Genomic DNA, 9,517 nt, shown 5'->3' on the forward strand with positions numbered 1-9,517 from the left:
ACGTAAGACAATGAGGGCTGCTGGGTCACCATGTCTACAACACGTCATCAGACGTTTCACATACAGGCGGGTGGATGGAGACGAGGGCAAAAGGGCAGCAGTTGTTGCATCTGGATGGAGGCCTCACAAGTGGTTGTATGTATGTTCTTTCCGTTGTTGTCTATGTTTGGAAATTGTCGAGTAAAAAGGTGGGGAAAATACTATCTGGGTAAGGTAAGACGAACCGCTGTCCTCTCGTGGCTGGTAGTTTTGGGCTCTAGCCGAGGACTTCCCTTCTTGTGCCTCAAGGTGCAGTGTTTCCCCTATACTTCGGGGTTCTTTAAAACTTGGGCATAGTGGCTGTTCACGACAGGTTTCCATCTTCTGCTGTCTGCCCTGGGGCCACCTCTGTGCCTCTCACTGGCTTCATCCTCGGCCGGTTGGACCTTCTGAGGAGCCACCAGACCCTGCCCTGGCTGCCATGGCAACAGAGGAGCAGCCCCTGGAGGAACATGAAAGAGAATGGAGAGCCTCTTATTTTTTAAGATTTCTAGACGTGAGTTCTTTGGGGGACATGTTGCATAAACCCTGAGAATCCCTGCAAAGCACCTGTCAGCCCCAAAACCTTGGGAAGACATCTGGGGGTCTGTGGGGAGTCGGGGGAGTACTAGGCCCCTATCCTTAGGTTTTGTGGGGAGTGGGAGGGGGTTGTCTGAGGAGACAGGTCTTGTGGAGGCAATATGGTCCCATTGGACTTACCGAGAGATTTATGCCTTCCTGTTGGAGTTTCAAGGGTCATTTAAACTTTGAGCTCTTTACAACTTATTCGCTCACTTTAGACCTAACCTCTACATAGCACACGACGCCGCTGTGTAATAAGGTGGTCATTCATTCATTCATTCACCCACCCATACTACCTAGTGCTTGTTTGGGGCCCGGTACGTGCCAGCGCTGGGAACACAGGGCTCCACTGTGCCTTCAAATCTGCAGTTACCCCAGGCACTGGGAGAGGAGAGCGCTCTTTGGGAGGTGGTGGTCAAGGCAACGTTCTTTGGAGGAGTGGAGTCGGGGCAGGTAAAAGAGGGATCGAAATTAGATAGAGGAAGGTGTTTCTTGCAGGCTGGGTGTGCGGGACACCATGAGTGAAGGCAGCATCTGATCAATGTGCATTCTCTAGGCAGATGGAGATTAGTGGGCCTCTGTCAGGCTGGGGGAAAACCTAAAATTAGCCCGACCAGCTGGGCCTGGGCTGTGCAAGACCCACCCCCCCTTACCCCCCTGGCCTCCTCAAATTTCAGAAAGCACGAGTGTGTGCAGGAACAGTGTGCTTTGCCCGGGTCACCAGAGGCAGAGCAGGTCACCCAGGGCTCAGCTGGGCAGGGGGTATGGCTCCCAGCAGAGATACCATCTCTCGTATGGGCTCCCCAGTCCCGCAGGGGCCAGGCATGAGGGAAGGGGGAGCCCCTGCCCTTCCCCTCCCTCTCCTTCCTGACACTGCTTCCTCTTCTGCTTCCTCATTCCCCTTCCAGATCCGTGGGCTCTGGCAGCGTGGCCAGAGGCAGGTCAGAACATTCCCCGGGCCAGCAAGCTGTGACCGCCACGGGGCAAACCCAACTGGGACGGAGGCCTGGGCAGGCACCTTCCTGGGGTATTGGGGCAGGAGCAAGCAGAAAGCCCTATCTTCACCCACTGCACCCCGTGCCAGCCTCCTTGCTGACCTTGCCTGAAGGTCCCTCCATCAGTCACCACAAGCAAAGAGCGGGTGCTGACGTTAAGCCTGGGAAGTTGTTTGAAAAGCTAATCTTGCCTTAGAAGGCGCCGGGGCTGGTGTGAGAGGTAAGGAGCAAAGTGGCACCTTGGGAGTTGTGGGTGGAGCAGGGAGGACCCAGGTGGTGGCACTAGCGGGGGCCGGGGAGCTGGGCAGCCTCCTCAGTGTCCCCTACTCTCTCCCACACAGTGTTCACCCCACTCACCTCGGATGGTTTTTCTTATGGGCTGAGCTGTGTCCCCCAACAGTTTCGTGTTAGAGCACCTCACAATGTGACTGTATTTGGAGACAGGATTTTTAAAGAGGTAATTATGTTAAAAGGAGGGTGGGCCCTAATCCATTATGACAGGAGTCCTTGGACACCCGCAGACAGAAGATCACCTAGGGACACGGGAGAAGATGGCCAGCTACAAGCCAAGGAGAGAGGCTTCTGAAGCAACCAACCCTGCAGACACGATCTTGAACTTGTAAACCTCCAGGACGGCGGCGACATAAATTTCAGCTGTTCAGGCCTCCCAGTCTGTGATGCTTGTCATGGTGGCCTTAGCCCACTAACACAGTCCCTGTCCCCAGAATGTCCTGTCTGGTGCCCCATCTTCTCATCTCTCTCCACTCTGGGGTCTTCCCTCCCGGGCCACCAGCCCCGGCTTTCACAGTCTCTGAGACAGTTGCAAATGCAAGACTGGTCAGGACGTTTCTTGAACTGCAGATGTGCTGGAACCTTCTGGGGAATGGAGCACAATGAACATGAGCAGGGGGGCTCCGGAGCGCTTCCTGAGAAGGTGTGGTGAGGGTGAGCTCCCCGTGCCCTTTCATAAATGGCTCAGCATAAGCTAACGGCAGCAAGAACCTTCCCTGCAGCCTGCTAGGCAGCCCACATGCCCAGCAGCAGCATCCATTGAAATATGACCTTGGGGTTCCTCTCCCTACATAACTGCCTTCATCCCCTTTCCAGCGCAACGCCTTGCTGGTACGTCCCAGCCTTGGGAATTGGTGGAATATAGAATGGCCTGTCTGCAAAAGGCCTCAGCAAGTGCAAGCTGGCCCCGACTCCCAAGGAATAACAATAAAACTAGCACACAGACCCCGTCTCCCAGCTTCGCATTCCTTCTTTGGCAGAATGGAGAGGGAAGACCTTTGAGAAGCAGCGATCCGGGGTGATCTCCACCCCTCACCCATTAGTACCATGCTCACAGCATCAGGGAGCCCCCGTGACGAGTATGTGTGAGCGATAAGAGGACGCCAGTCTGTAGGATGGGAGCCGTGGACGCTGGCCCACAGAGGCCCCATGTCTATATGGGAGGAGAGGGCACGTTGTTAGAGAAGGGGAAAAAATCTACCTACCCCTGGCCTGCTCATGCCAGGCAGGCTCTCTAGACCCGCGGCCCCAGGCTCTGCCCTCCCAACTCTGGACTCTCCTGCCAGTTCTGGGGCCATTGCTGCTGGTGGGGGTGGTCCCGGGCCAGCCTGTTGGCTCCAGTTCTGGTCTCGGCAGGGGTCTGGTGCATCACCCACCCTCACCGTACCAAGCTCTGCTGAGAGCAGTGTGCCAGACATCTACCCAATGTCTAGTTTCCCCTTCTTCCTACCAGCGGGACCCTGACTGGGGTTGGGGGGTAGCCATGTGCCCAAGGTACCCAAAATGCTTCCTTGGATCCTTTGTAGCTAGTGGTGGCCACGTTGACCCAGTTCTGCCCAATGGAATAAGAAGGAAGTCGGTGGGGAGATATTAAAAAAAGAAATGACTCATCTGGCATGTTCGTCAGCCCTTGGCCTCTGACTGCTGACTTCACCCTATCCCTTTTTGCCTTCCTAGAAGACAGATTGGATGCCTGGAGGCACAGCAGCCATCTTTCACCCATGAGGAGAGAAGTCAGGTGCTAAAGTGTGCTGGAGGAGGAAGGGACAAGGAGTCTGGCTGACACCCTTACACAACAGCACCAACTGTTGACTGCCAACTCTAAACTTAACTTTGCTGTGTGAGTTTTAAAAAAAAAAATCTCTTCTTTGTTTAAGGCCTTGTTACTCTCTGGTTTTCAGTTCGCAGCTGAACACAGTCCTCACTGAGACACAGCTCTTCCTATGCAAAGTCTGGTAGCTCCTTCTGAAATCTCAGCACCTACCCCAGCCCCAGAGCAGCCTGGCCCATGGATGGTTGGGCCTCTTCCCTGACCCCACCGCACGGAGGTGATGGCCCGAAGGTATGGGACCGCAGGTTTAGAGAAGGTGAGTGACTTGCCTTGTATCGCACAGCTAACAAGGAACAGAGTCAAGGGCCAAAGTCAGATCTTTTGTCGCAGGGGCACCTTTTCTTCTCTGATACTAGAGCTGTGGGTGTGGGGGGCTGGCGAGCAGAGATGAGGGGGTTCACAGCCCAATGAATCTGCTATGATTTCCTAGGAATAATAACAGATCAAATCCTCACTGAAAGGTTTTGTCAAATGTTGCCTGAACAAGGCCTACCTTGACTACTCTGTTCAAAATTTCAACCTTTATTTCCGGAGTCCTCTCACCTTGCTCTCTCTCTCTCTTTTTTTTTTTAATTTCATAGAATTGATCACCTTCCAGGACACCATACGGTTTACTTTCGTTGTGTTGGCTGTGTGATGTCTGCGCCTTTCTCCCCACCCCCAGGATGAAGCCCCACACAGATAAGGGTCTGGGTCTGCTTTGTTCTTTAATGCCTTTCTAAAAGCCTGGAAGCATTTCTGGCATAGAGAAAGCATTTGCTGACTGGAATTAATAGCTATGTGTCCTAAGCACCAGCTGTTCTGGGCTGACTTGTGTCCCCCCCAGTTTGCATGTTGAAGTCCTAACCCCAGGACCTCCGAATGTGAACCGTATTTCGATATGGGGTCTTTGGAGAGGTAGTTAAGTTAAAAGGAGGTCAGTAGGGTGGGCCCGGATCCAATATGACTGGTGTCCTCGTAAGAAGAACTGATTAGGGACCCAGAATGCAGAGAAGGAAGACGATGTGAAGACACAACAGGAAGATGCCCAACCACGAGCCCAGGAGAGAAGCCTTAGAAGAAACCATCCGTGCTGACATCCTGATCTCAGACTCCCAGCCTTCAGAATCATGAGACATAAATCTCTGTAGTTTAGGCCACCCACCACGTCTGTGGTCCTTTGCTATGGTGGCCCTAGCACACGGATACAGCAGCCATACCTGACACAGTTTGGAGGGGTTTGTACATGTTGTCTCATTTGATCTTAACCACGATCTGAAGAGATAGTACCTACTTTGCAGATGCAGAAACTAAGGCCAGGAAATGTTGATGCGGGGGCCTGAGGAGGCCTACGTGTTGGGGTGCTGGGCCTCATGGGGCTGGCGTGGGGGAGCCCGGGTTGCTGACCCAACAAGGGCCCCTCCTTATCTGGAGTTCTGTGGGCAATCAGGCCGGTCGTCCCTCTGCCCCACTCCCAAACACACCTCGAAACAGGCCCGTGCTAGCCCCTCACACCCCAACCTGCTCTACAGGTTTTTTTTAAATAGTTACTTTTTTAAAATAATTTTTTAATTTTTTTAATATTTATTTTTTTTAGTTTTGAAAGACAGAGACAGAGCGTGAGCAGGGGAGGGGCTGAGAGCGAGGGAGACACAAAATCCAAAGCAGTTTCCAGACTTCACACTGCCAGCATAGATCCCGACGTGGGGCTTGAACCCATGAACCGTGAGATCATGACCTGAGCCAAAGCCAGTCGCTCAACCCACTGAGCCACCCAGGCGCCCTGCTCCCAGCAGCTGTGTGCAGAGTCCTGTGATCTGAGACGCTGCCTGACGCTCTATGGGGCAGTTTCAACGCTGAGGCCAACGGAGGGAGGAGAAATAAGACAGCTTTGGGGACAGTGACCCTCAAAGCAGTTATTGCTGATGTGCTGACCTGCAGGTCTGCGCAGAGAGCCAGGTTCTCCATGAGGAGGGTGTGGGGAGCCCACGACTCTTTAGCTTCCACTCTTTGCCACTCTTAGCCGGGACAACAGCAGTGGCTCGCGTTAATTGAGGTCCTGGCAGGTGCCAAGCCCCGTGTTAAGTGCATGATACAGAGTTTCTCATTCAGTCCTCTGAGCAGCACTGCAAGATGGTCACTGATATTATCACCATTTGACAGCTCGGGAAACTGAGGCTCAGAGAGCTCAAATAAATTGACCCCTCAGCTAGGAGGGGTCAGCACTCAGCACTCCAGTGCTGGTTCTCTTCACCAGCAACTCACATCAGCTGTATACCCTGCCGTGTGCTTTCTCAGGCTGTAGTTGGTTGGAAATGTTCCCCCAAACCCCTTGCACTGGGCAGAGAATTAGGAAGGAAGTTTGTGGGGGGAGAGGACAGAAACTCTGCCAACGCATGTGACACAGATCCGAGCTGCTGAGCGTGTGGCTGGTAACCTCTCCTGCTCGCTCCCGCCTCCCCCACCGACGACCTCCATCGGGGAGCTGAGGCCATCCCCTCTGTGTGAATCCCCCTTCAAGGCCACCCTGTGCTCATCTCAGCCAGGGTCATGGGGAAGGCAGAGGTGGCCCCTGCCATCCGCTCGTTGTCATCGGTGGCTGGTTGCGAAACACCCTGGCCAGTCCATGGCAGCAAAGGGGGAAGGAATTCCCTTGGATAGTTCCCTGGATAATTCCAGCCCCTTCCTAGGGGTACAGGGACAGCCTGGGGACAGTCTGAAGTGAGTACCCGGTGGTGAACCGCCTGTGCTCTGTGACAGTGTGGGGCTGATTCCCTTTGTGCTAAAAGAGACCCGAGGAGGGGCCATCTGGGGCTTTGACCGTCTGCTGTGTAAGCTTGGCTTTGGACTTGACAGGCTGGGACACTGTGGGTCGGAACCTCGGTGCAGGTGAAACAGGGCAGTCTCTTCTCCACTCCTTCCGGAGGGCGGCTGCCGGTGACCTAGCCGTCTCCCCCAAGAGTGGGTGTGGCCCAGTCTGGTGGGGGTGGTGTGCCCCCCACGTCGGATGTGCCTCTCTGTGAGGGGTTTGGGTCTCGGGTGCGTGTGCCCAGGAGCATGACCCTTGCCTGCTTGTGGGCCCGCCCCTGTCACCAGACCCCAGGCGGCCTACAGGAAGGTGTTTGGCATGGGAAGAGGGCAGTGATGTCCATGGGCCCAGGGCAAGAGGCAGGAGGACTGGATGGCCTTGGTGGGAAGCCAAAGTGCATGACAAGGCTGCATGGGGCCACGCCTCCTTGCCCGAGTCTGAGGAAGTGGCAAGGCCCCAGCTCCAGGTGCCCGAAAGCCACAGCAGGGCAAAGGCCAAGGGCTTGCACATCCGGGGCCTCTCAAGCTGCCGGCTGCAGGGAGGGGCTGGGCTGGGCACCAGCTGATGGAGGAGAGCCTCGAGGGAGGGGGTATTCCTGCACGTCCTGGTGGGGCTCTCTTGGCAGGGCTCCCCCCTCCCGACCGCACTTATCCTGCCCTGCAGGCTGGCTTCTGGGCTCTTCTTTAGAAGAAGTAGCGTAACTGTCATCCTTTCCGACCCTCCCCTCCTCATAACCTGCAACCCTCCAAACCCTTATCTTCACTATCAGACGCCCAGCACCCCGCTTCTCATTTCCTGGATGACTCTGTGGTTCTAGAAATTCAGAGCCACTGTGTTCTGAGAAGGTGCTTTCTGTCGCCCCTGGGAAGCGGGCAACACGGGCTTCATGACTCCACGGGTCGCCCGTGGCTGCTTACAGCAGAAATGGTGGGAGGAGAGGCCCCGGGGCCTGGGCTAGGGCTGGCGCAACAGGCCAAGTTTTTGACGTGGCCGCAGGCGCTTCGCAGGGACAGCTGGGCCGGCAGGCCTCACAGGGGGAGCGGGAAGGGTCAAGGAGGGAGCGCTGGTGTCTTCCTGGTTGAGGGTAGGGAGCAGGAGCAGGTGGGAGGCAGCGGAGGCCAGGCTAAAGATGCTGGGGATACACCGGGCAGGGTAGAGCCATTGTCAGTGGGAGTGGAGGGCCAGGCAGTTTCCCAAGGCAGGGACTATCTATCCCAGGGGCCGTGGTCACCGGGGCTGTGGAAGAGGGTCCCCGGGGCCTACCTGAGATGGCTGGGTAAGGCCTGCTCAGCCCAGGTGCTGTTTGCTCCACGGAAAGGCTGTTGGGGTCACCGGGGGCCTAGGAGGAGGCACGTGAGGCCCTCTCTGTGGGTAGGTGTTCAGGTCAGAATGGGGTCAGAGACAGGAGGACGAGGAACTTTCTTCTGGAAGAGTGCATTGCTGCTGCAGGGGGCCTGAGACTGTGGTGGCATCTGCACCCAGGAGGGGGCTGGTGGCCAGAGGAGGGATGACCAGTATGTGCCATCCGGTCACTTTGGGGCTGTGGCAGAGACCTGCGGTTTGGACACGATAACCACTGACGGGTCAACTGCCCCAGTTTGGGGAGCAGAGGCTACCACAGCTCCCTTTTGGGGACCCCCTACTCAGCCAAAGGACTAGTTTCTTCCCTTCATGCAGTAGGTCCTTCCAGGTGCCCACGAAGAACCTGACGTGTGCAGGGCGCCGTGAGAGACAAAGGTGAACGAGGCAGAGCCCTGTTTCCAGCCCTGAGAAGCAAAAAGGCCCATGTGCCCAAAGAAGTCTTTTTTTGAATCTTTTTTTATTTTTAAGACTCAGAGCGTGGGCTCCGGAGTGAGACCGTTGCGGTGGTCTGGGGTGCAGCGCAAGTGACACTGCACTCGGCCCTGAGGGCTGTATGGGCCACAGACAGAAGGACGACGGGGCAAGGATGGTGGGAGGGGCACGGGATGGCCTGAGGAGTCGCGGTGGAAAAGACAACCACCAGTAGTGACTAGGGATTCGTAATCGTAGCCCCGGTAGCTATGGGCGTAAACCAGATGTGCAAAAGCATTGGCTCTGGGCCTGGGAAATGGTAGCTGTTAATCCTACAGAAGTTGGCTCCCAGCAAACTGAAAGGCAGAGGTGTGAGTACGAGCCACCCCTTCTTTGCCCCCACGGGCGGGGCTGGGCCCCGGGTGGACCCAGCCCTCTGGAGCGCGGCCTTCCGGAGCTGAGAGCCTGGGGGATGGCAGGACAGCCCCATGCCTTACACATGCTGCCCGCACTGCTTGGGACAGCACCGTGTGGGCCCCTCCACAGCGGATTAAGATGTCCTCTCGCCTTGGCCTGGCCATTTCCACTGGGGGGAATAGCAGGGTCAAGGTCCTTTGCAACTCGGGGAGATGCCTTCACTGCCCCGGAGCGGGATCTGGGTGTCCTTGCGAGACTCCGAGGGCCCAACTGCGGTTCTGAGGCACTTTGGGGTGTGTTCCAGAACGCAGATGAGGAAACCCCACCCCGACCCCACCCACAGAAGCCAGGGCATCATTTGGATGACTGTCTGTGCCTCAGAACCTGCTCCCTGTCCGGAGATGTGGCCCTGTCACCTACCCAGGTTCTGATCTTTCCACCCCCTCTCTGACTCCTCTCCCACATGTACCCCACTGACTCTGACTGTCTCGTCCAACCCTCTCAGACTCTCTCAAATCCTCCCTCCTCTCCTCCCCGAGGCCCTGTCTTCTCCTGCCTGTTATTACATTAGCCTCTCAATGTCTGGCTCCCCTCCAGACTCTCTCTTTCCAGGCCATTCTCCAAAGACCAAACCCCACGCCAGAGTTCCCCTTAATGACACTCAATAACCTTCTAGATAAAACCCCAGTTCCTCAGCAAACCAGGCTCTCTGTGACAGGGTCCCTCTTTTTCCCACCTGCCTACCTCTTGGACTTTTGGGTCCAGGCCCATTGAGGTCTCCACCTGAAGCCCCTGGCCCTTGCTTTCTCGGAACTCCCATGC

The 9,517-nt window shown here is 56.0% G+C and overlaps 1 long non-coding RNA gene across 4 annotated transcripts; it reads left to right on the forward strand.

Annotated features, from left to right (window-relative positions):
- Nucleotides 1–1,515: 1,515 nt before the first annotated feature.
- LOC125171568 (uncharacterized) lies at nt 1,516–4,929 on the forward strand. Of its 4 annotated transcripts, none has more exons than XR_007154400.1 (4): nt 1,516–1,815; nt 1,937–3,624; nt 3,788–3,973; nt 4,299–4,929. It is a non-coding gene; the product is annotated as an uncharacterized LOC125171568 (long non-coding RNA). The 4 variants fall into 4 exon arrangements; XR_007154399.1 differs by having other exon boundaries at nt 1,937–2,717; nt 3,564–3,973; XR_007154401.1 differs by having other exon boundaries at nt 1,937–2,052; nt 2,457–3,973.
- Nucleotides 4,930–9,517: the final 4,588 nt, after the last annotated feature.

The sequence above is a fragment of the Prionailurus viverrinus genome, chromosome C1, assembly GCF_022837055.1.
Source record: "Prionailurus viverrinus isolate Anna chromosome C1, UM_Priviv_1.0, whole genome shotgun sequence".
Taxonomy (NCBI): domain Eukaryota; kingdom Metazoa; phylum Chordata; class Mammalia; order Carnivora; family Felidae; genus Prionailurus; species Prionailurus viverrinus.